The sequence below is a fragment of the Pseudorca crassidens genome, chromosome 16, assembly GCF_039906515.1.
Source record: "Pseudorca crassidens isolate mPseCra1 chromosome 16, mPseCra1.hap1, whole genome shotgun sequence".
NCBI classification, from domain to species: domain Eukaryota; kingdom Metazoa; phylum Chordata; class Mammalia; order Artiodactyla; family Delphinidae; genus Pseudorca; species Pseudorca crassidens.
This window is the reverse complement of record NC_090311.1, coordinates 41,730,720-41,757,443: the sequence shown is the minus strand read 5'-3', so window position 1 is coordinate 41,757,443 and position 26,724 is coordinate 41,730,720. Positions and strand designations below refer to the sequence as shown.

General features: G+C 35.7%; 1 protein-coding gene across 1 annotated transcript in view; it reads left to right on the top strand.

Moving 5' to 3' along the window:
• Window positions 1–26,724, top strand: part of PCDH15 (protocadherin related 15) — a 1,039,293-nt gene that overhangs the window by 221,951 nt on the left and 790,618 nt on the right. The window contains exon 3 of the mRNA XM_067710150.1: window positions 9,588–9,777. The gene's annotated coding sequence lies outside the window, so the exon portion shown is untranslated. The remainder of the gene's footprint in view (window positions 1–9,587; window positions 9,778–26,724) is intronic.

The window sequence follows — 26,724 nt, the reverse complement described above, 5'->3', positions numbered from 1 at the left end:
GATATAGCATTTTGGTCATTAGTAAGCAGTGATTAATTGCTTCACTTTTGCATACCAATTCAACACTAGGTATTGCAGCATTCACATATTTTCATTGCTTGAAAGTCCCTTATGAACTTCCCCAGAACTGTCATTCATTAATTCATTCAGAATTGTGTGAAAATTACAGAGGGAATCAATGAAGTTAGATTAGATTTTATATTTCTTTTATTTTCACCTATCAGTTTAAGTAGAGACAAATCTAGGAAGATGTTACTAAGAGAGAATGTTGATTAAAAACTCGATTAAGATTGCAGCATTCTCTGACTGTTCTAGAATCTAACAGCTTGCCGAACATGCTAGAGCAAGAGACTCTGTGGTCAAATAACTTACAAATAATATTCCACCTTAACAATGTGCAGAGTATTTCCCAGTGTAATTTATGCTTTTATTTTTTTACTAAGGCCATACTTGTATCAGTTTTTATCATCTAGATCAGAAAGAAAAATATTGTTTCTCAGGCTGTCAGTGTTAGTATTTTCTAATACAATTTGTTTGTTTTTCAATCCCTTAAATTCTCTTTAGGGCTGAATCAACATAAAAGTGAACATGAGTATAGTTAAAGGCATATGTGTCTTGGAAAGTATCCCTGCTTCTATGTTTCTACATGTTTCCATTAACTGCAGAATTATCCAGTCATATCACTTTTCGTCTGGAGTGGAACTTGGCCTTGTTCCAAAATATGTGACGTTATAATCTGTTGCTCTAGAAAGTATGAAGCTCTTCTTAATGAAGCTACAAAGCAGTTATAAATTCCTTCAGTCCAGCAGGATATGGAGTTGAAGGAAGACTATACATTTTGGAGAGATTTGAATAATTGCCAAGAAATAAATCAGCTGTCCATAATCCTTTAAGATCCAGGTGCTGGTGGTGGCTCTAAGAGGTGGCAGTTGGAGCTACAAGATGAAACTGCCTGGGCTATTGACTTGTTGACACAGTGCAAGTGAACAAAATGCCTGCCTCTCTTCCACACTTTTTAACTCATTTCAATCTGCTCTGCCATGTGAAGAAGAAGCCTGCTCGGCTTCTAAGTAACTCAGACTCTGTATTCCCTCTGTGTGTCGGGTTTTGTTTGGAAAAGCCTGGCAGTGGTACTTTCTGCTTTGAATGAATGGCAGCTTTCCTTCAACACACTGGTCTATGACTGCTTTTGGAGGAAAAGGCAAGAGGCAGAGAAGGACAGAATAAATTTATTTACAAATTTGGGGGACAAGTTTGTCTCCCCATGTTTTGCTCTTTGAAATGAGCTACGATAGTGATTATTGAGTCAAGAGAAACCAGTATAAATCAAAAAGTCAAATAATATAAGTCTCAGTTATGGTAGACATTGGTGATTTGTCTTATTTCATCTGAAAATGCATTTAGAGTCTGGTACAGAAAGTGCCAAGTAATACTTGCTGAAACTGGGGTTCTAGGAGGACTGTAAATCTGTATAAAATTCAGAATTATGATTTTAGAATTAGAGATAACTGAGGGCATTTTAAATCCAGCAAAATATTATGTTAAGGATTTCTTCATAAGTCCTCAATGTAGCAGAGTGATGAAGGTGATTCATAAAACTCTTTTTTCTTCGTCACCTAATTCTAACAATGAAAGCTTTTAATGACCAAAGTAATTCCACCATTTACCTATTAAATAGCTCTGTGTGTGTTTATATGTGCATTTATATAAATAAACATATTTAAAAATATATATTAAAATAAATATGTGTCTATATTTGTTTATATTTATATAGATACATATATACATATATTTCTCTCTTATATATATATATATAATATATATGCATATATATATGAAACCTGTGTTTAGTAATAGGCTTTAGGCTCAAGAAATCTAAGATATTTTCTTGGTAATCTTTCCTGGGTTTTTTTATTAAAGTCAGGAGACAACACAAAACTGGATCAATTTTATTTTATGCACTAATAAAAAAAAGTCCCCAATCTTCAGAAATTTATATAAAAGTACAATTCATAGTAGGCACTATCCTACAATATGTGATCCCTAAGTACCTCTGGTGGATATAGCTTAAGGTTATATTGAGATTTTTAAAACATTTTCTTGTATATTTTTTGAAATGCTTTCCTCAACCTCTCTGGTTTTAAGTATGTCAACTAATTAATCAGAGTGCTTGTAGCTTTAGTGAGAGTTTCATCATTACTTTTTTTTCTGTAATGAAATAATGTGTAATTTTACATATAAAAAGTTCTATAAGGTTTTCAAACATATTGAAAACAAGTTTTGATTGTTCAGAATCTTCAACCTTATTAAATTCCTGTTTATGCATAGATAGATATAATTTGGTGTCTAACTGAATATATTAAATACATCAGGAGTTAATCCAGTGTGGAAGGCAGATTTCTAAAATAGCTCCATGACCCTGCCACCTGGTGTTATGTCGTGCATCATCCTCTCCCCTTGAATGTGGAAGCAACCTGTAACTTGCTATAACCAATGGAATATGGCAAAGGTTGTGGGATACCAAGCTTGTGATTACATCACAAGAGAGCTGTAAGATTTTGTTTTCCTAGTACACATGGACGACTTCTCCTGCTGTCCTTGAATAAGTAAACAGCCATGTTGTAAACTAAGAGGAAGGTCATGAGACAGAACGATGAGCAGCCTCTAGCACCTGAAGACAACCACAAGCCAGTGGTCAGTAAGAGGTAAAGCTAGGTCCTGGTTCCTCAGTCACAGTCACAACCAAATGCAATCACCTGAATGAGTTTGGAAATGGATTCTTTCCTAATCAAGGCTCCAGAATAGAACTCAGCCCAGCCATCACAACCTTGATTACAGCTTTGTGGAGTCCTGACTTGAATCTGTGACCCACAAAACTATGAGATAGTAAATGTGTGTTATTTTAAGCTGCTAATTTGTGGTGATTTGTTGCACAATAATGCAACTAATACATCCAGCAGATAAGAATTAGAATTGAGAAGAGGTAGCATAAGTGATACTTTTTTAAATATTTAAACTAATTAAACTATTTTGTAAGGTCTAAATTTCTCTCTTTAGGAAAAAAAAGTGTCCCTAAGGCAACTATGAAATAGCTAAAGATTAAGCATGGGATTTAGAAAATATTTTATAACAATTATTATCTATATTTCTTCTTAGTTTTATTTCCCTAGGTCAAAAGATTTTAGATTATATGAAAGATACAAATAATTTGACTTTTTAATGTTTAATCTCATCCAAACTTTAAAATAGTTCCCGTATTTCAAAATCTGTCAGATAAATTTCTCATTGTAAATTCAATACTCTTTAAGAATTAAATTTTTAAAAATGGTGTGAATAGTTCAGCATCTTCACATATTTTACTTAGTCACATTGTATATGTACGGACACAACTATATGTTTATAAAATGATTTATTCCTCTCACATTGCCCTCAAACTACTGTATGATATCCCCAAACTGCTCTTCTAAATAATAGTCTGCCTGTTTTGATACCTCAGCACAGCTAAGTATTAAATGAAGATTATGCTATCCCTTATTTCCCAAACTGTCACTATAAAACAGGCAAGTGCTGGGTTAAAAAATATATATATGGCAAAAAAAAAACCTGTGTTAACTATAGCTGCCTTGAATCCTGACAATGCAGAGGTGTCAGAATCAAAACTAAAGTCGTTCTACATGAAATCACGACAGAGACTTATTAATGTGAATGCAGATGACTCTCCAGCCCCAGGTCCCTGATTGAGGTATTATTGCGTAGTTACACCCAACAGCTTTGAATCTCAACTCTAAATGACCACTGACAATAACAAGCCTAGAAAGGCTTGACCCCAGGCAAGTTGGTGAGACACTGCCTGTAATGAGCAAGGTTATTTTGATATGTTGAGAAAGCTTTTGCTCACTAAAGCTTTAATCTGGGTTAAAAAAAAATGCCTTCTCTACTTCTTTACTTCATGGTTCCTATTGACTCAAGGACTCCGTCCTCATTCTGGAAGGATAGACAAAAATCCTCTTAGGTCTTGCTTTCTCAATGAGATATATTTGAGAGTAATATATGGGTTAATATTGGTTTGCTTAACTTAAATCAGATACTCTGAAATTCTTCCTACCAGCAGACTGGAGTCTAAAGCCCATAAGAAACATTCTATTTAGTTAGTATTAATTTGCCAGAGATAGTGATTGGAGTAAGCAGCATTTTAAGTCTCTTGATAACAAGAGAAGTAGCTTTGTATTATAAGCCTACTGTTTGTAGGTATAATATAAACCTATTGTTAAAATAAGTCAAGGTTTCAAAAATTAACTACAGAAAATAAAATTTGTATTTTTGACCAGCTGTTTGCTTTTTATTGTTCATTAAATACCAGTGAACAGATGAACTGGCATGAGTACAAAAGTTTATGGTAATCTTCACAACTGTATGTAGGATGTAGCTGATTTTTCACATACAGCTAAAACATTATGTGTTTCTATTCCATTGCTCTGTAAAATTCATTTTTATGAAATACGTCACAAAATGCTCTAGAATTAGTTTTATGAAGGTTTAGAATAACACACAATATATACATTTTTGCACAAGCACAAACAAAAATACATGTTAAACATATTCAAATGCTTATCTATGAAAGGGGGGGAATGAGAATAAGAGGTGCTAAAAAAAGAATTTAAGAAATAAAAATACATTGAAAGAGACCTGGGGGTGGGGAGAAATCCACCACTGTCTCTGCAGTGATAGTCACCAAATTTATATTCTCCATGATATTGCCAGTATATGTTTGTATACAGTCTTTAAGACAGTATGAACACTATTTTTCTTCAGCTTTAAATATTTGCCATTTTGTCATGTTTTTTTTAATAATTTCATGATTAGTACTGTAAAGGCTGCATTACTGTCCTTAAAGTTATTTAATGTAGTTTACATATCCACTTCCCTGTTATTGATAGACTTTATACTTAATGATTCATTTCTTAACTGTATATATGATGCTTTTCCCTTTTATAAAATAAATGAAATCCTAAGCTTTCATGTTTAAATGTTTTTAAATGTTAAAAATGCTTTCAATGTTTAAAATCTTTCTAAAGCATCTAATGTAACCAATTTCTTCTTTAAAGTAAACCAGTTTCACATATGTGTCATTGACTGCTATGCTTTAAAGAATACATCTTCTTTGTTAGACTTTGTGCTACGCTCTTTATATATTGTATCATATTGTATCATATAACTCCACTCAAAAGCAGGATATCTAGCCCACTAATACCTCCATGAGATTTAAAAAGGCACCTTTGTGTGATTATGGACTGTGGATAGCACAGTATTGCCTTTGTGGGAAGAAAAGTGTGCCTCTTCTTCTAGATAGACACAGCCCCAAACCAGAACACAAGGGCTCACAAACTGACCACATTGAATTTTGCCTCAAATGACTCCTCTTCAGGCACCTTTACCCATGACCTTGGTAAAAGATAGTAAAATGGAAGCTCAGGAAGTTGTGTCAAACCAGGAATCAAAACCAAATCTCTTTAGCCTTTAAGACTCTTTTATTTTCCCTATTCCAAGGAAAGATTTTCATCACTATATGATTAACATTTAATGGGCACTTCCTCTATGCTTTATATGCACACAATATATGCAAGACATCCCATAAAGTAATGCCTTATATGCACATTCTATTTAATCTCTAATTACTAATCCTGTTACTATTTTACATATGAGAAAATTAAAGCTTAGAAATCAAGAAGCTTGGGGAAGATCAACTGACTGGTAGATGTCAGAATGGAGTTTCCAGTTCCTATGGTCAGTTTCAAAGCACAACTGCTTGACCACAGCATTGCGTGGCATCACTGTGAACCTTGTGAGCTGGGGTTGTGAACCAGGGGTCTTGCTGTACTACCGTGACATAGACTTAGCTTCAGTTGGCCGTTCCCAGGCCCACTCCGGATCTTTTGATTCAGAGTCTCCCCAGAAATCTTTATTTTAACAATCACCCTATAACCCTTAGGCAAATAAAAACTTAGAACACATGACATAACTGATTACAGGACCTCCTGGACAGAAATTCTATAGTGACATGATAAAAATCAAACTTTAAAGCTTTGCATTACAAGGGTTTGCTTTATCTGGAACTCATCTATGTATGTTGGCTTTTTCTTGTTTGCACCTATAACGTAATCATATCAAACTTTATGTTAAAAATGAAATACTAATACCTAAAAATTACCAAATATATACAACATTCCTTTACTATTTTAAGTATTTGTAAAAATATGTCACATTTAAATATTACAATAAGTGTGGCTACTTGTTATTACTATATTAATATCCAGATTAAAAATTAGAATCTCATAGAGGTTAAAGAATTAGTTCAAGGTCATATAACCATTAGATCTCAGGCACTTGCCTGCCAGCTCCAGCACTTAACATGCATGCTGATATGTCTCCCAAATTACAGACATGATCACAGAAGCATGAGAAAGCATAGTGTGTTTAGAAGAATAGCAAACTCTTTAGTAACATAATTCTCTGTGATATTTTCCTCACTATAAATAAGGATCCTGATTGAGACTTAAATAAGTCAGCTTATTTGCCTAGTTAGAACAAGCAGAGCCAGAAATCAGACCCATAGCCCCCAGCCTCTCTGTTTTAGGTTCTTGACACAGCCTAGTACCACTCAGTCCACTTTGCTGGAAATCCCCTCTTTTGAATGAGTTACATGTTTCCATGGTTGTGTTCTAATCCTGAGGTTCATCCTAAATCACAGTTAAACCGTGAGAATATATTTATCTGAAGTATAAACATTTTCTTTATCCTTTTTGGATTCTCCTGATAGTAACGGGTGCCTAATCCATAATGCTTCTTGTTTCCACGTAGATCTCTCCCTCAGTCTTAATTTTCACAGGCTCTCTTGTTCTCTAATTTGAGAGCTCTGTCTGGTCTTCTCTTGCTTGTCCTGGATTATTGTTTCTGGCCCTTTAAAATATGCCTCCTTCAATCTCTGTCCACCATGAGCTCCACCATTTTCTTAATATTTGTAATGAAAGGGGAAGTTTCGTATTCTGTATTATGGAAGGAGTATTTTATAGTGTTTAAAATCATTTTACTTCAAGGGCATATTAGGCAAACGAGGTATTGGAGCTGTATGTGTGTACTTTGTCAATAGAACAATTCATTAAACATTTACTTTATATGTGAGACTCTTGGCTACAGGTAGTAAGGAATACAAAGATAAATTAAATACGGCCCTGCTGTTATGGAACTTATATTATTAGAGATACTAAGATACACACCAAAAATCATCAAATGTCATCTGTGAGTTTATTTGATAATAATGAAAGATTAACTCCCTTAGACCAATGATTTCTATTCCTAGAAAGTTATGCTGATAAGTAGAATAGAATAAAATATATATCTACAAATATATTAAAATTAGAAACTACCTAAATGTCAAAATATAACTATTTTGATAAATAAATTGTATATATGTACATATGATGAAACATAATAACAATCATTTAAATCTAGATTTATTGACAGAAAGAATGTCCATGATATTTTGTTAAAAGAAAAAGGAAGTTGAAATGTAGTGTATAGAGCAAAAATCAATTTGGCTTTAAAATGTAAGTGGGGGAGAGAGATCTAAAGAAGTCTAGAGTATTATACACCATATTTTTAACAGAAATTATCTCAAGATTTTTTAGTGGCTTTTTCTCTTTTGTTTATTGTGTTTTTAAATTGGTCCCCTACAATTCACCTATACTTATCCTGTAGTATATAGGGTTTTTTGCATCTTATTAAATATATATTTTCCCAAAATCTAAATATGGAGATTTCTTTTAAAAAAGAAAGAAAGGCAGCTATTGTAATATACAAGAGTTCAATTGATGACGGTCTAATTTCTCATAGGACATGCATTCTAGCTATCATTCTGATGTGTCATCAAAATTATAATTGAACATCACCAGAAATGAGACCGACTTTGTCTTTAATAAAAATTAAGTTTAATAATTCCTATTGTTACTGGAACAGTCTTCATAATGCCAGATACTTTATTTAACCAACAATATCAATGTATAGATTATTCCATATGTGTGCTATTTCCTGAAGTGAAAAAAAGTCTTCTCAAACTAAATATACACAACTTTGTTTAAATGTTTATTGGTAAAGGCATCTTTATTAAAATATCAATGTTTAAACCTTTAAAACATCAGTTCTTACAACTATAAAATGCATCTGTCTCCTATAAATTCTCACCACTGTCCCCCAGTCTTTGTTTTGAAAGATGCAAATGCGTTCATTTGTTTGAGTTGTATATAAAACAAAGGCAATGAGGTTCTGACTGAAGGTTCTAAGGGTTCACCTATTATTTGTCTATGATTTACCCGCACACATTTTACTGCTTGACACTTATGACACATTGACTGACCCTGGATTATTTACACTTTCTTCAAAATTTTTCCCTGAACTTGCCAGATAAGTGACTTTTGTACTAAATGAGATGTTACTCTCTGAGAATGAATGTGTATAAATATGGCAACACTCTGGAGGCATATAGTGTTTTTTTTTTCTTAAATAGGATGAGTGTATTATGATAAATAATCCACCTTAGCTATGAGGAAGACATTGCTGGATTTTGTCTGTGTACTCTTCATTGTGTCACTTTTAACCAACTTCAGGCTGTTTACTCTGTCACAACCACCCTTCTGAAATTGCTTTCATTTTTCGATTCTTCCTTCTCAGAGCCTCAGATGAACATGTGGGCAAAATTTGATATGAACTTACATAAATCCTAGGCAAGAAATGGTATTCTTGATTTAGATAACAAATAACTGTTTTTTCACCGGTTTATGTGTTCATTTGCAAAATGTTGTTGTGAGGTTCTCATATATCACAATATTTAAGACATAGGCTGTATCTTTTCTTATAGTATGTTTCTGTATAACACCATCAATGAGTCATATGTTCCTATAAGAACCTAGAAAAAATTTTTTTAGCTTCTATAGAATGTGTGAAGTTTCCTTATGCCCAAAAGATATGAAGATGTGGAGGGTTTGAAATAAGAAGGTGGAATTAAAGGGGAGAGAGAGAGGGAGAAAGAAATATGAAAGGAGATTAAGAGATTATTTTGATTTATCAGTAATACTGTCACTGAATGTAAGCTGCTAAACTTCTTAGTACTGATGAAGTAAGACGGTAAAAACAACCACACAAAAGAGAACAGAGAATCACCAGACAGGCTGACAGGACACAGTACAATAAAGCAGCCAACACCGATGATCAGTGGGGCATCAATTTATCTAGCGGGAGGTAGCACCTGCTACTAATTGGTGCAAAGAGCTCCCCAATCGCTGTGTGGGTTAGTGCATTCAGCTCTTCCCTGCAAGTGCTGGAGCAGGACAGCTAATTGCTGTGGCTTCAGTGCCAGTGAATCAACATGCTGAGCTAATAGTGACAGATAGAGGGCAGGCAGATTCCTGCTAGCAGCTTAGAGTTAGCTGCTTGTGATAACTAAGGCAGCTGGCATATATCTCAGAACGGGGAGGATAGTATGCCTTCTGGGTTAATACGCTGAGGTGTTTTGTTTTGTTTTTTTAAATCTCTAGTAACATTTCCTTGATGATGTGAAACTGGATATTAATGCCTCCCAGAAACAAGAAGTATGGCGTGAGAACAAATCGTCTTGGACCTAGATTATGAGCATTGGTTTTGAAAGGAATGTGCAGGAGGCAGCCTTGTCAAGAAAACTTGCTGCATGATCTTCCATGCACTAAAGATGAAACTTTAAACCGGCAAGTAAGTTCTTTTATTTCCCCATGCCCCCCCTTGATCTTTCAAATTTAAGGCAGCAGTGAAGTACAGAGAAAGTTAAGACTTTGTTTCAGTACAGTGGGTCTCTGTCATGGTATCACTTTCTGTCATGCGTGTTCAAAGACTAGAGCAGTAATGATGTACACGTAATTATCTGCTAGAAGAATAAGCACAGCCCCTTGTCCCCTCAGCCTTCCGGATTACTGTGTGGTATTGTAATTTTGTTGAGAAGTCAATGTAATGTTTAGAAAGACACGTGCTTTTGAATTATGACTCTGTGTGGTTTGTCATTTTTAAAAATTATAATCCTCAGCTGCTTCTTTTACTTCTCTCTCCCTGACAAAATATAGGAAAAGGGTATCAGTACTGACATGGTATGTTCGGTTTTTGCATGTTCAAGTATGCCTGGGTGAGGTTTTGTTTTCTGTGTGATAGTTGCAGGAGGTTAGAGTTACTGGGTAAGTTACGTGGCTAACTGTTTCACAATTATATTTTGTGTTTTGTAGTCATATAGAGTATCCTGATGTTTACACATAGATAGTGTATTAGAATATCGGCTCCTTTACAAAAGTATCAGGAGCATTAACCATTTAGAATTTGAGTTCAGATGGACTTTATCCTTGTAATACAGAATTAGTGCTAGATGGTACTAACAGCTTTCCTGCTTCGTGGTATGGCCTTTACAGTAAAAACATAGTTTGGTAACTATACAGAAGGTGGACCTGAGTAGCAAGTCTCAGACCCAGTCTGCTGGTCCTCTAATGTGTGACTCTAGCATGCACAGATGGTCATCGATGTGATGGAGTTGTAGCATGGATGCAGAGACCCATTGTTAACTAGAGTATAATGTGACCGCCTCATGTAAGGTTAACTCCAGCTCCATACTCATTTGATTTCACAAATAGAGCTAATTGTCAAATCTGGTAACCCAATACTTAAGGCATAGAGTTATTGTGTTGCTTAACATCAGAGAAGCAAATACTTTGTGAAAGAAGCACATTTTAAACATAGAATGCTTCTTGTAGTTTTCACACCTAGTTTGAAACTTTTTATGCATGCTCGTGGGAACTTGTTTTTCACCGCAAATTGTTCCTCTATTAGTTTCTTTAGTTTTCTTTAGTTGTGGATAAGTGTGAGTCAGTGCATTGATCTGTACGTGTGAGTCTTCAAATTTCAGCAACTTGATCCCCCTTGACTGTGGGCTCATTCTCCTATGAAATAGAAGTGCAATTTAATGTGTGCCCAGTTGCACTGAGTGGGGGCATCCTAATCTCTCAGATGTTGCAGTGAGGTGCATGCGAAACAGGGAATGTGAATCTCCATCACTTTGCCACAAAAATGACCCCTAAACATTAACCATTCAGGGACTTAACCAGATCAGAGTGTGTGCTATCTTACTGTTAGCTGCTTGTGTGGAATATTATGGGGTAAAGTTTTGAGTATTCTTTAAAAAGAGGTTTCAAACCTTTCACTTTCTAAGAGATTTTTTAAATTATAATATATTCATTTATGAGATTATTTGATGAGCTCAGTGAGTGCCTGAACTATAAAAGTAGTTTAAAAATAAACACTAATAATTATAATTCTAAGAAGAAAAAGCTCAAGTTAAATGTCCATTACAGACTTTGTTTCTTAGTCTTTCCACATTTAAATTTTGCATAATATGCATTGGGCCTTTTCATCATCCAACTTTAAAGGCAGACAGGCAGACATAAATTGAAGCCCTTTGCAAAAATTCCCCAATGTTTTGGTACACAGCTCAAGTTTGAAGTTAAAAGGTAATTATTATTTTTCTTGTCAAAGGAAATCACGATTTTTCTTTGATCGCAAAATGTGTGTCAAGCAAGTGTACATTGAGTAATTAATGGTTCTTTTCTGTACCCACTTGATCATGTGGGCTTTTACTTACTGAATAATGAACCTTTACAATAATAGTACAAAGTAAAATTAAAAAAATAAAGGTAATCCCCTAAATGTGAATATTTTTAAGGATAGATCAGTATATTTCCTCTGTTGTAAATGTACAGATGTAATTTCAGACAATAGGAACTTTTGTTCCTACTTACATGTGTAAAAGAATACAAAACTTCTCTCGCAAACCAGCTGTTACCTCAACTTTTTTTCTAGCATTCTATACATTTACATTTTATTGTAGCCTTAACACTGGGGAGACGTATATGGTTTTAAGTTTTACTCAGGGTTCCAACCTAAGAATAAATTCAAGCTGGCAGAAATAATAATCTCAACAAAGAGACCACATACTTCCTAAATGGAGTGGATGTGTCTATTATCTAAAAGTTTAATTTTGCTTGAGATTCTAAGAGTTGGTTATAGTCATTTTATTTTTTTCTTTTTCCACTTTTTTAAGAGTTGTTCTTACTGTTGGGATCACTGGTGTCTTTGAACCATTTTGTCAGTCTCTGTAGCTTCCACATGCGTCCATGGGGAAGGCTATACAATTGTATAATATGGAAAAAATAGTGTTACTCAACCAGGGTGATTTTCCAAAACTATTTTTATTACTTTTAACTAAAACTTTGTTTGGATATAGATATGTTTTCTTTTGTAATGGGATTTTTATTTGTTATTAGTTTATAATATGGCAGACTGTTGATTCCCAACTAATGATGACATATGGGGCTTCATATATTAGTTTCATACTCAAATATCACTGGTTGCATGAGGAGATATTGGAAGGAACTGTGGGAATTCATTAGCGCTCTCAGTCAGTTCTGAGTGAGAAAAAGAGCTACTGTGAGTAATTTATGGCAAAATTATGTTCTCTTGGTAGAGTCTCCGTACAAATTCCAAAGGTTCAAAGCACTCAGACACTGAATTAATGTGTAACTTTTATTTGAATTGAATACTAGAGCCACTTAGATTGAAATGGTGATGGGACCAGAGAATATACACAGAAATTCAAAATGTAACCATTACTTCCTTGCACATATGAGTGTGTGAGGGGAGGAAGAATGAGGAGGTAGTTTTGAATGTGAGTATGAACAGTATGGACTTGAAGTAGAATCGCCACCTGCGATGTATAAACAGTGCCGGATTTTCAGGACTGTTAAATGAATGTGATTTGGTCTCAGCCTGCAAATAAGTCAGGCACTAATGAGCAGGATAGTCTCTCTCTCCCTCTCTTTATTAATTGATATAAGGAGCACAGAAACCTCAGATTCTAGTACAAAGACAACAATAATTTTCCTTGGAAGCCTTGGCACATTCCCTAAACGTCTGTAAAACTTAGCCTATCAGAATTTTTGTAAGGATCAGCCAAGGTAATGGATAAGAAACCTCTGTGTTGCTAAATAATCTAAATTAATCAATTAACTGTTAAAGATTCTGATTTCTACCAATTCCTCAAGATGATCATGTCTGTGTGTGTGTATATATCTATCAACAAGCAATAACAGCAGTGAGATAATTTCCACTTTAAAGAGTAAAATTTTCTACCTGAGCAATGTAATGGACAGATTTCCTTTTAGCTCACAAGCTGCCTATAGGTTGTACTCAACCTTGAATATCAGATCATGGTTATTGAAGCTATAAATGTAAAAGGTAAAAGCAGTCATTATTTCAAGAACCTAAAGAAACTAAAGCATTTCTTTCTTTCGGACTGGCAAATGGAAAAATTCAAAGCTTGTTTATTGTGCTTCTTGATGGATGAGAAATTGACAGCAGGTATAAATTTCTTTATGGCTTTTAGAGTGTAAGCAGTCGCAGGCCATGGCAGATGTGTAGTTCCTATTACTTTGAAAAGTCATTCATTCTAACGCTTAGTGGAAGGGCGGGTTTCAGACAGAATTAAGTAGTTTCCTGAAAGGGGGAGGACAGCGATGTGTGCGATGAAGTGCATCATTCAGAGGGGAGCCCAGCTAATGAATGCTCTCCCTGTTATTTTCATGGAGGTGTCAGAATGAGCCTTTTCTGATTCTGCATCACTGAATCCTTATGGAAATGCAAATTGTTTATCCAGGGACAGTGACTTTCCTTTTTGCTTTATCATTTAAGGGACTGATTTTGTCAACTTTGCAGTGCATCACTGGAATCCAGAGAAGGTTCATTAAAACTGAATGAGAGGTTGTTATTTCTTTAGAACCTTAAGTCACTGTCTGAGAGACAGAGACACAGAGAAGTCACCAAGAGATACAGAGGTGCACACACACAAAGAGAGACACAGAGATAGCTACATGAAAAACAGAAACAGAGACTCACTAAAAGTGAGATAAAGTAAGTTAGAGGCACAGAGTGAAAGATGGGCAAAAAAAGAATGGGGACTGAGAGAAACTGAAATACACAGTGAGGAAAGAACAGAGAGAGAGGTGGAGAGAGAGAGAGGGGTAGAGGTAGACACAATGAAGGAGCAAGACGGAGAGAAATGGACAGAAAAAGACAAACTGAAAGACAAATGGTAAAAAAAAAAAGAAAGATGTATAGTGAAAGGAGAATAGAAGCAAAAGTCTAAAAACAGAGGCAGAAAGGGAGATTGAGACAGGCAGACAGAGAAAAAGAGACAGACAGTGAGAGAGAAAAACTGAAAGAAAAACAGCCTTTGATCCAGAGATGGAGAAATGAGACAGACAGGACGAATGGTGAGGAGAGCAGATGGAACTGAGCTTTAATTCTGCTCCAGTCCCTTACTAGTGATGAGCTTGTTGTCTCACTACTCAGGCTTGTCTGTAAAAGGCTGACAAAAAGACGTAATTCACATATGTAAAGCATCCTAGCACAGGACCTGCAACCAAGGAATGTCTCAGTAAATGGAGATTGATATTTATCACCATCATCACCATTTAGGTAGAATTTGGACAGTTTTAAAGGCTTTGGAGTCAGAGCTCAAGTCAAATCCTTGCTTATTCTTATTCTGCAGATAAATAGTTTAACGTTGATAAGCTACAGTTGCTTCACCTGTAAAACTCCGATATTATTTTCTACCTCATAGTCTTGCACTGTGAATTAAATGAAAAGAGCATATTTCATTTGCGGCTTTGCTTTGCACAACGTATTTTAGCAGTTCCACTAACTAGCTCAGTGCCCAGAATTTAGTAAGTACTCAGTAAATATTTAATCAACGAATGCATATTTGCTCTGAATATTACTTTCCAGTGTAAGGAAAAGCTGAAATGATGTTTTGGAGTTTCAGTATGAAACACTGCAATAAAGTAGTTTCCTCCTATCTGCTTTGCAGAGACTGGTGGTATTGATTTGCATAATTGCTATAGTAGAGGTCTCTCTGTGTCCATTCTACTTTCTTAAGAACAATTAAACTAATAGTCGTGACAGTGAACATTCGTCTCGTCCTGGTGATGGCTTTTGGTATGTATGTATGTATTTACTTATTTATTTATATTTCAAGGACTAGGAGAAAAGTGGTAGGAACTTAGGAAAAAAGTGAGTGAATGTTTGTATTAAGAGTAAAGATGGGCTAGGGGCAAGAGAAGGGGACACAATTTAGAAAAAGGCATAAAACTGAGAAGTGAGAAGGAGAATTTTGTAAAAATGAGATAAACATGTGCTTACTTTTCTGAATTCAAGAAGAGATGGGGAAAGGAGCATGAAAAAGAATATCTATGATTTAAACATGAAAATGTATACTCTAAAAGCACTAAAGTTATTCCTAGCTATAGGGTAGATTATCAGAAAATTAAGCAGTTGGCCAGAAAATAATTGAAGTGCTTAAACTTTTAATTTCCATTTTATGTTTTCTCTTAACTTTTCTTTAATTCTTGAATTTTTAAATATTGAGCTCTCTTCTCTAAATAAAATTCTTATGCATGACTATTTTTGGAGGAAAGCAGTCTGAGAATGTATGCAGGAGTTTGATTTCACTGCTTTTTCTCTGTTTCTTTGATGTGATGTTAAATTTGTTTGATAAATAAATGAAAAAAACAGTAAATATTGAGTGCCTACTGTGTTCCAGGAACTATTCCTGGTGGTTTTGTCATCCGTTTAACCTGCAAGGTAGATGATGTAGAACAGATTTTCCCTCCCTGTTTAAACAGATTTTATTTCTGAATATCTCTGCATGAATGCCTTCATGTAAGCCTCGTTGACAGTCTGTTAAACAGCCTTACTTTGTGATACTGTGAGCATGGACCAGAGTGCTCTGTTTTGGAACATTAGCTATTGTTACATTGGTGTGCTAATACTGTATAGAAAGTGATAGCAAGAATTTTAGACATCTTTATAAGGTTTATTGAGAAATTTTCACTCAGGATATACTGAGTTCTGAATAGTATACATTATATAAATTCTTATTTTGTAATCATAAATCGGGGTTTAGAATAGAATAAAATTCAACAGAGCTTCAGGTAATAAGGCTTCACTTTACTGTAGTTGAAAATAATTTTTTCAAATGATCGTAACTTCAGTGGAAAATACTGTGTGAATGAGAAAGCACTAAAGCAAAGAGCATTTCTAGTATTTATGGAGAATTATACATACTTTGTAAGCAGCTGCCATTTGGATGTAGATTACTTTTCCTTCTCAGTTTTTCATACACACACACACATGTGTGTATGTATGTTTATGTACACATACATAAATCAAAGCAATTTCTTAGAGCTCATGTTTATTTTAATCAAAGCTGTAGGTGTGCATGGTTAAAAAATCAAATTGTGTATATAGTTAATATTAGTTCCTGCTTCTGTAGTTAAGTCTCTTTACACAACTTTGTTCAACCCTCTATTTTGGGGGTGTTTCTTCTTTATTTATATCTACATTTCTAAATAGTATCCTTATGATTCTATCTCTTCATTGATTATTTATCTCCTATTATAGTACTTAAATATTTGGCTGCTTTATACCATCACCATCTTTTTTCACCATCGTTTTTATCCTCTATTAAAACGTTTTTATCCTCTATAAAAAAATAGAGTAATAGAGTAATAGATCAATATTATAAATTCTAGTTACTTTAATATGCTAATGATATACCAACAATAGGCTGTGATTTTATTGTCCAATTTTTGTCTTTCCATAGTAAATACATTGCATTTTTGTGCTTACTTTTCTGAATCTATCTTTATTTTTTTGCAAAATATTCCACAGATCATGCCAGTCAATAAATCTTTCCAAGTCTTCAGAAACATTGGTCTCTTGGTTCCATTTTTTTTCCCGAGATGGCAGCCCTCCTTTCAATTATATTCAGACACAGACTTATACTGCTGCATTGCCTCTGAGTGGGGTATAAGATCACACTGTGATCCCACAGCCACCCAGATATGGGGCTGGGGGAAGTAGAGGTCAATCTCACACCAACTTGTTGTAGGCTCAGGATGGAGGCTCAGCTCCGTGGAGCCCTGCTGATTGTGGGTTGGGCAGGGAGGTGGGAGAGTGAAGTCTACAGGTTACAAGCTCAGCCTAGCACTGCCTCCCTAATTAAGTCTGCCTGGTTCTGGTTCAGAGTGGAGGCTTACCTGGCTTACCTGGTGGAGGATCCCTCTGGCAGCATGCTGGGGGTGAAACTGGAGGAATCAGAGCACTTCCAGCTTCTGTCTGATGGTGAATAGAAGATGAGCTCCTCACTCCACCAGGACTCAACCTGGCTAACACTACTGTATTAGTCAAGGTTCTCTAGAGAAGCAGAACCATGGAAGATATATGTATCTTCTATTGAGAGAGAAAGAAAGATTACATATATATATATAATAGATATTATAAATATATAAAGATAATATAAAGATATTTTATTTATATATACATGGAATTAGCTCATGCCATTATGGAGCCTGAGAAATCCCAAGATTGCAGTCAGCAAGCTGTAGACCCAGGAGACCCAATGATGTAAGTTCCAGTTCTAGTCTGAGTCCAAAGGCAGATAAGACCAATACCCAGCTGGAAGACAGTGAGGCAGAGAGAGCAAATTCTCCCGTATTATTTTTGTTCTTCTGACCTTCAGTGGGTTGGATGAGGCTTACCCACATTAGAGAGGACAATTTACTTTACCCAGACTGCAAATTCAAATGTTAGTCTCATCAAGAAGCACCCTCACAGATACCGAATAATGTTTGATGAAATATCTGAATACCACAGGGCCCAGCCAAGTTGACACACAAAATTAACCATCATGACTAGGGAAATTGGATGGTAGCTACCTTCTTCTCTGGGGAGGAACAGGGTTGTTAGTGGTGGGAAATCAACTTCCTACTTGACCCCACTGAAAGCCCTGGGGAGAAAGAAGGGATGCAGTTTTTCCCCTGGTGTTTGGTTGGAGTGGGGCAGGTATTGCCAAAAAGTTTATCTGTTGTCCAGCCATCCTTTTCCCAGTCCTTTAGCTAGGAGGAAGAGACTCTTTGGAGCTGTTTGGGTCTTCGTCTGTTGGCAATTCCATGTTGGAGGCTTTTCCCAGATACGTGGGACACAATAAGGAAATCTAGAGGGTTCACTATCAGTTTATCTGCCTTGAGGGTGCTGTGTGGAAATAGCCTACATGTAGGCAAGAGCAGAAGCAAGGAATTAAGGTGCCAAAGCAATAATCCAGGCAAGAGGAAATGGTGGCTCAGACTAAGGTATTAGCAGTATGAGTGGTTTATTTTGGATATATTGTAAAGATAGAACCAACACAAATGTATTGATGGCTTGAATGTGGTGTATGAAAGAAAGAGAGGGAACTTCTTGGATGACTCCAAGATTTTTGGAGTTGTCACTGATAGGAGTAAGCCTGAAATGTGTTCAGAAAGGCAAATCAGTATTTGATTTTTCAGTATGTCATACTTGAGATGAATATAGTATATTCAAATTAGATAACTCTGCAAGTTTAGAGCTCAGAGGAAATGTTGGGCCTGGATATAAACTTGTAAGAAAAGAGGTCTGAGGACTGTGCTCTGGGGCCTTGGGAAGCGTAGAAGAAGGATCCATGTATTAAAGGCCATTGCTGATTCCAGGAAGATAAGAACTGAGAAATAAACATTGATTTCAAACATTGGAGGTCATTAATGACTATGACAAGCAGTCCGGGTACTATGGTATTGATTAAAAGATAATTGGCCTCGAAGTATTTCGGTCATTGTTACTATTATCTTTTCCTGTTTGTTTTAATATTTCACACTTTTAAGAACTCCTTCTTGTTCACTGTTACTTCAGTTGCTTTGTTATGAACATATTCTCTTATCTCTGTGAGGATATTAATTATAGCTTTGCTTATTTATTTAAGTTTTGCTTGGCTCCCTCTGTAATATTTTCTTTCCCCATCCCCACCTTTTATTATGTGTGCTGCTTTGTTCTCCCTTTTTCAGGTTCCAGGTTTTCTTCCAAGAGACTGATTGATTGATTATTCATGCCTCTCCAATCACATCTAAAACTTTATTAGTTAGGTTATGTAGGCCATGGAAATAAATATACTCTCACATGTAATTGCTCCATGTTTATTTTTTTTGCTTATGTAACTGTCTGCAGGTGGTTTTATATCAGTAGTATGTAAGGAGTCTGGGGAGTGATATTCAACCTATGGCTTCCAAATTCTCTCTGAGGGTTTGTTATCCAGACAACCTTCTGTGGAAAACAAACAGCATGCAAGGTGGGGATTATGTACTGGACTGGATGAGGCACATGTGACTTCCTCTCACACCCCTTTGCCTAGAACTCAGTCACATTGCCACTTTTTTTTTTTTTTTTTTTTTTTTTTGCGGTACGCGGGCCTCTCACTGTTGTGGCCTTTCCCGTTGCGGAGCACAGACTCCGGACACGCAGGCTCAGTGGCCATGGCTCACGGGCCTAGCCGCTCCACGGCATGTGGGATCTTCCTGGACCGGGACACGAACCCATGTCCCCTGCATCGGCAGGCGGACTCTCAACCACTGTGCCACCAGGGAAGCCCTGTTTTTTAATGAGAGTCTCATATAGGAAATGACCAAGTTTCCAGGGGTCTTTGATTCTATAAAGAATTATATTTGGAAGTTTGAATTCAACTTTAAATTCATTGACCCTTTAAGTGAATTATTAAAGCAGTTTCACTGTTCCCATTGCAGTCAGGCTCCCAGTCTCACTACTTACCTGAAATACCTAATACCAATGTCAGCAGTGACCTCCTATTTGCTAAATCCCATGGAAGATTTCAAGCCTTGTCTTACATTCATTTATCTGCATTATTCAGTTTTGCTGACTAATCCTTGATCTTTGAACTTCTCACTCTTTTCCCCTGACACTTTTGTTTTATTGTCGTTGTTGTTTATTTTTAAAATATTATTTCTCAAGACACGTTTCAGATTCATTTTCAGGCAATTCTTTTTCTATGTAGGTCTTAGGTGTTAGTATGCTCAGATGTGCTTCCTTATATTTTTTTCTCTTCTCTTCTTTCATATTACTTCTGATTTAGTTCATCCACTATTAAATTCTTAACTAATTTCTGTTTGTAGATGGCAGCTAAAATTATAACTTTAACATCTCCAAATTTCACTCCAAAGCTCAGATTTGCAAAACCAGCTGCCTCCTGGAACTTCCATTTGGCTAATCCGTGGGTAATTAAAATTCATTAAGTGTGAGACTAAATTCATGATCTGTTGCCCACCTCTGCTTCCTAACCTCTCCTTTTTCTTCACCAAATTCTTATTTCAGTGACTGATGACAATCAACATCAACTTGCACCAGTTCCAAAACCTGTATATCAGCCTTTGATTTTTCCCTCTTCCTTTCTGCTCATATTTCACGAACTGCAACAATCTTCCTGTCAATTCTACCTCCTTAATAGCTTTAGAATCAAACCCTCCTCCCATCCTTTTCTTAAGGTCCTCATCATTTCTCACCTGATGCTCAACTTATCTGTTTTCCCTTTCTCCATTTTCCGTGCCACTCTTCTTGCTTCTCCTGCCTTCTTTTTTTCTCTACAGACTGCCAGTCTCATCATATCCCTGCCTTGCAAAGATATTTCAGTGTGTTCTCATTCTATTTATGCAAGCTCTCCCTTGGAGCCCCTCTCTCTCTGTCTCTCTCTCTCTCTCTCTCTCTGACTAATCAGTTTTCTTCAAAATAAAGTAAAGGAAATGTACTGTTCTATGTAATTAAATGCCCAGATATGTAGATCTGACTTGCCACAAGGATTTAAGCCTCAAATATGACTTTGAGATACATCTCTTCATTTGCTTTCTTTGCTAGTTGAACCTGTTCTCAAAATCCATATATTGGCTATTGGCAGCTTTGAGCTCATACCATTACAGCACGTAGTACAAGAGAAAATAAAGTTCATGCTATGGTAATTGAACCCCATATCTCTATATTAGGTCTGCTTGGCTCTGATTTACCTGAATTGATTCATCTACCTTATGAGGGGAGGGTGAAAAATATAGACTGGCTCATTCTAAGTCATGCACTACATTCTTGCTTCCTGGAGAAGGGTCAGTTCTAGATAGCATAGACATAATATGACTTGGTTTGCAAAAGAGAATACTTGAAAATAACTGAAGTGGTAAACCTTTTAATCACCCCTTACATTGAACGAAATTATTTAGTTTTTTGACACTGTGTTGGCTAATGCATAATTATGTGAGTCCTTAGATATGTGCTCTAAAAATTCAAAAGCAAAAATTAAAAAATATATACTTTTTAAGCAAAGGACTGTATCATGTACACTTATCTATATAACAATCACAAATGGCATACATTAATAAATATGTTATAGACTCATGTTTAATCATTCAGATTCTTGTGAAATAGATTTTTTTTATCTTTATGTAGAATATTTTTGAAATCTTTTATACTTTAGCATATGATTTATAAGCTGCTTTTAGCATGTATTTATCATCAATTCTTTACTTTTTCTCATTTTAAAAAATACAGTTTAATTAACCAGTTAATATGGTGTGATTCACTTGTAAATGGGAGATTGAGTATTACTTTTTACATCAAAATTGACATTCTGGGCTTCCCTCGTGGCGCAGTGGTTGAGAGTCTGCCTGCCGATACAGGGGACGTGGGTTCGTGTCCCGGTCCGGGAGGATCCCACATGCCGCGGAGTGGCTAGGCCGCTGAGCCTGCGTGTCCGGAGCCTGTGCTCTGCAACGTGAGAGGCCACACCAGTGAGAGGCCCGCGTACTGCAAAAAAAAAAGAAATTGGCATTCTGCTTGAAAGTGAGATCTTCAAAGACAGTTTAAGGTCACCAGTTTTTGATGTTATTCTTCTAGGCTAGACAAGCAAAATCTAGAACAAACAATCCCAGTGATGTTACATAACGACATCAATATCTTTTCATAGTTAATCTTGAAAGGAGTTAGCAAAGATAATTTCAATGGGTACAAACTATAAAAGCACAATTTTAGTGATAAGATAGTATCAGGGCACACCATCATTGTTTTAAAATAATAATTGTTATCTTGGTAACAGATATATGCTAAGGGGAAGAAAATACCAAAGTCACACAGTAAAGAATAAATGATAAGAAATTATGGTTTGTCATTTCATTGTTTTGACATAGATTCATTAATTTATAACTCATCATATTCTTAGAGTATCCTCCTGATTGGAAATTTTGCTACTCTATTTATATTTTTTCTATTTATCTTCCCAACACCAGTGACTTGCATGGTGCCAACAAATGTTTGTTAAATGAATAAACCAGATTTGTTTTTCAAGACAACCTTTACTTGTGACCAATCTATAATTTGTATCTTTGATTTCTATAAATGAGAGCATTATTATAGACATTTGAAACCCGACTTGCCTGAATTCTTGGAAAATATTGTTGAGAATATTTTGTCTATATTTTCATCTGGTCTTTTGAAAGAGTCTTGTATAACAGAAGTTATTTTTCTAAAAGCTCTTAGCTTAATTGGTGGCACATAGTGAAGCAATATCATAATCAAGTGCTTATTCTTGGTGATTATACATGTCATATGTGACTCATTCCGAAGGTACATTAGAAGTTTAACCATGGATTCCCAAATGATGTGATCCTCTTAAGATATCTCCTAATGCTGATATACTGATGAGAGCATGAGAGTCATGTTCTCATCTAGTTGCCAGTTTTGCTTCATATGTTTTAAAATCACAGAATGATGACTGATGGTGATGATGAGACTTTCGCTTCCTGTAATCCCAGAAATCAGTGATTTTTTTACGTTAATGTACTTAGAGGCATCAAAGAGCATATTATGTCATAAGGGTGACCACTCAGAACATTTGCTGAATGAATATATGAATAAATGTAGAACCTACAATAAACCCTTCAGTCTACATGTCTAGGAACTCAAGAACAAAAAATAAATAGATAAGGAAGAAAATCTTTAACAATGTATTATCTACTTTTTACATATATTTCAATACTTTTTGTTTTTACTTCAATTAAAGTTTGCAGTTTTATTATTTATGGCCAATATTAATATTAAAATATATCATTTTTTGTTTTACTGAATCAAAAATATAAGTATATAGTTAAGAAGTTCTGTATCAATCACTGGAAAAGTTTGGGAAATTTACTTACTATCTTGATGTCTTTAGAAATACTGAATAGGTGTAAGCATCTAAGGTAAGATGTCTTTATTGTGCAGTAGTACTTAAAAAAGGATCTTCATTAACAAGTTTAAATATATATATATATTTTTTCTGAGTCTCCTAGGTATGATAACTGAATGAATCTAATCTTTTCTAACCCACAAAAACATGGACAATCCATTCAAATGATCTCCCTATTTTACTGCTTTGCCTGCAGAAAATTCACCAAAGCCCAGATCAGACTTGTCTGGTGAAAATTCTCAAAGGAAAAACTAGGTTTTCTGTGTGTATTCTGTTAATAATTTTCTTTGTAGATATGAGAAAAATAAGTATCAATAATATGCATCTCTATGTGAATGGAGATACTTATATTTACTGCAGCCAGTGATCATTTTATAATATCTATTAGCATTTTGGTTATTAGCATTATCATATGACCATGTCAAAATGAAAAAGTAAACAAACCTTGCCATAAATATGCTCCTAACTTGATTTGTTTACCCTGAATAATGTATAGAGTTAATACCCACAAACTTCACAAGTAACGGTTTCAGCTATAATTACTTGTCTTTATTCATTTTATCATTATACTGTTGTTTTCCTGTTTATGTATATTAATGTATTTAGATGGATAATTGCACACAATAGCTGGTTCTTTATATTTTCAACACATTTTTGGAGATTTTGACTTAACATGGTAATCAGTTGTCATTTTAAGGACTGTGGACACTGAAGTGAGATGGGTGATCAGATATTAAAAATCCATGTATGACTCATGTATAAATCATCTGTTGCTAAAATAATGCCATGTAGCAAATGACCTGAAAACCTCAGTGTCATGAAAAAATAAGCAATTATTGTTCGGGCATGATAGTCAGCGTGGCAGTTCTGTTGCAAAGACTGGACTCACCCTTATCTTAGTGTTGGCCATCTGTTGGCTGATGTAGACTGGATTTAGCTGAATATACTGGGGCTGCTTGGCTATGCTTTGTATCTCTCTTATCCTCTAGGCCATCTGGCATGTTATCAGGTTGATTTTTAAAAAGGCACAAAACACAGGGCAAGTTCAAACACTTGAGGGTTCTTCAGCATTTTCATCTGTTAAAGCAAGTCACATGGCTGAACCTGGAGTAGGAGTGGTAGGAGACTGCAAAGTTACACAGCAAAAGGAGAGGACACAGGGAATGGTGAAGAATAGGGGCCATTTGAGCAGTTTATTTTTACAAAAACATATGTCTCTGGTCATCTCAAAATATCCCTATTAGAAGATTATTATAAAATAGTTTCAGGGGCTCATATGGTATTTTCATTCCTGGATCAAAGAAAGGAAATTCAAATGGTGGTTCATACTTGGAAGTCAGGTGCATAAAATGTCTGAGAAATCTCTCTGTGAGTGGAAGGACCTCAATAACTGTAGTTATTGGAATGAATGAAGTTCAGGATCTCATTCTGAAGGAGATACGCTGTATGGCCACTAGATAGTACATTAGGAATTAGGGGAAAAGTGGCATTCTGGTACTCCAGAGTAGGCCACCAGCAACTGGAGAACATGGAGGGGTAGATGTGGATTGCCAGAGACCACTCACACTGCTAGTGCCATGAGATCCAATTTCAGCAAGGAAAATTGAGGACAAATTAAGCAACTTGTCAGTTGTGACTCTGCCACCAGATTCTGGGGTGGAATGAGAAATTGATATCGAAACCCATGAGAGAGTCAAGGCTGTTGCTTTCTGTTGTGGTGATTTTAGTCTAGAATAATGGTGAATCACGTAGGACCCTTTTCCTGACTCACAAATGGAACTGGGAGAGGGTGTGGTAGATGTTAACTTTACAGATAGGACAGGTAAGATTCCTTCAGAGTTTTGTCCCTATGTTGTTACCATTTCAGCTGTCTCTAGGTCCCTAATCACAGGAGGAAAATGTCTAATGTCTCCCCTTGAGATGGAAATGGAGAAATAAAAATGAAGATTTCTCCAGAGAACAATGTAGTTTGTTTTTTTTTTCTTGCATCAGCCTGAACTTAGAAAGTAGTGGAATAGAGAGATTTGAAAGATGAACAGCCATTTACATTTAGGTTGACACTCAAGCTGATTACACAGAGGAATTGTGAGATTCTGTCTTGAGGGATAAATAACAATGGGGAACCAGCACTTCTTAGGACCAACAGGGGACTCAGTTACACTTATCACAAGTGTGCAGGGCATAATCCTGTCAGTTTCTTAAATAGCCTCTCAGGAAGGGTATAGGGTGCTTATTAGGCATTGCCATATCTGGGAACTTATTAAGGGGCTAGAAAATGAAGGTAGGAAAGGGGAAGGGAGTCAGAGGAGAAAGAAAAAACACTTTTTATTCAGGTATTAATTCTGAGGTATGGGGTTAGATAGAACAATAAGGAGGAAGAGATTGAGGCAGGCTCCTGTGGATCAGAAAAGATTAAACAGTTATTCTTCTAGCACGAAGGTTCTAGAATAAGCAGTTATTTCCCAAGGGGAATAAATAAGAGAAAAAGACACTTTTATAGAGTAGAACTAGCTTCACGTGGTCTTTGCTTCTTTTTGTATTTTTTCCTTCTCTGGGTCTTTCTCTGACCTGATTTTTGGGTCACGTTTAGGTAGCTGAAGGTTTGTTCTGTTCTGAAATGCAGACATATTTCTTTTTTTGGTCAGAGTTGTCTCAGGGCTTAGAGAAGGATTGACGACCAATGGGACAGGTGGAAAGTCATTAACGAATTCATCATGGGTTTGGGAGGGAGCTGGATGAAGTCAGAGGGAGCAAATTAAAATAATATGTCATGTAAAAAATTAATTCATTCACCTATTATCGGCTTCTAATTATCCAAGGCCAAAGCCAGTCTGGTATAAGGATATAAGGAAAGTAATAAGCAATGCCATGTTCTAGTGTATACTTATACATGTTTATACACATACATTTCTACTACTTTTTGCCCTATATCCATTTTCTCCTTGTGGTAATAGCCTCCCAATTTTCCTTGGGAGATACCCCTCTCCCACCATTAATTGTAATTCATATAGTTTGATTGGTGATATCCCTCCCAACTGTTCCGTGTATGAACACAGGAACAGGCATGATGAATCAGAAACACAGTGATTGGTCAGCACAGGTCAGGTGTCCTAATTCAGGTTAAATAGAGCCAATGCGTATCACACCTGGGAATTTTGCTGTAACTGTCAGGAGGATGTTACTCTATTTCTACTGTAATAAATGCACATATATTATATACCATGTTTTAAAAAAATAATACCATGTTTTATACATGTTTATACCATTTTATACTGCATATACCATGTTTTAAAAAAATAATGCATGCATTCTCTGTGCATAGTTATTTATTTTAAAATGTGTCAGAGCAGGGTTAAATTTGGTTAGATACAGTGCAACCAAGGTCAATGTCGTAAACTCAGTATGTGTCCCCTATATGTGTCCATTAAATTTATGTTTTTCTTTGCCTAATCGTAAAGAGAACATAAGTCTGAGTTCATAAAGTT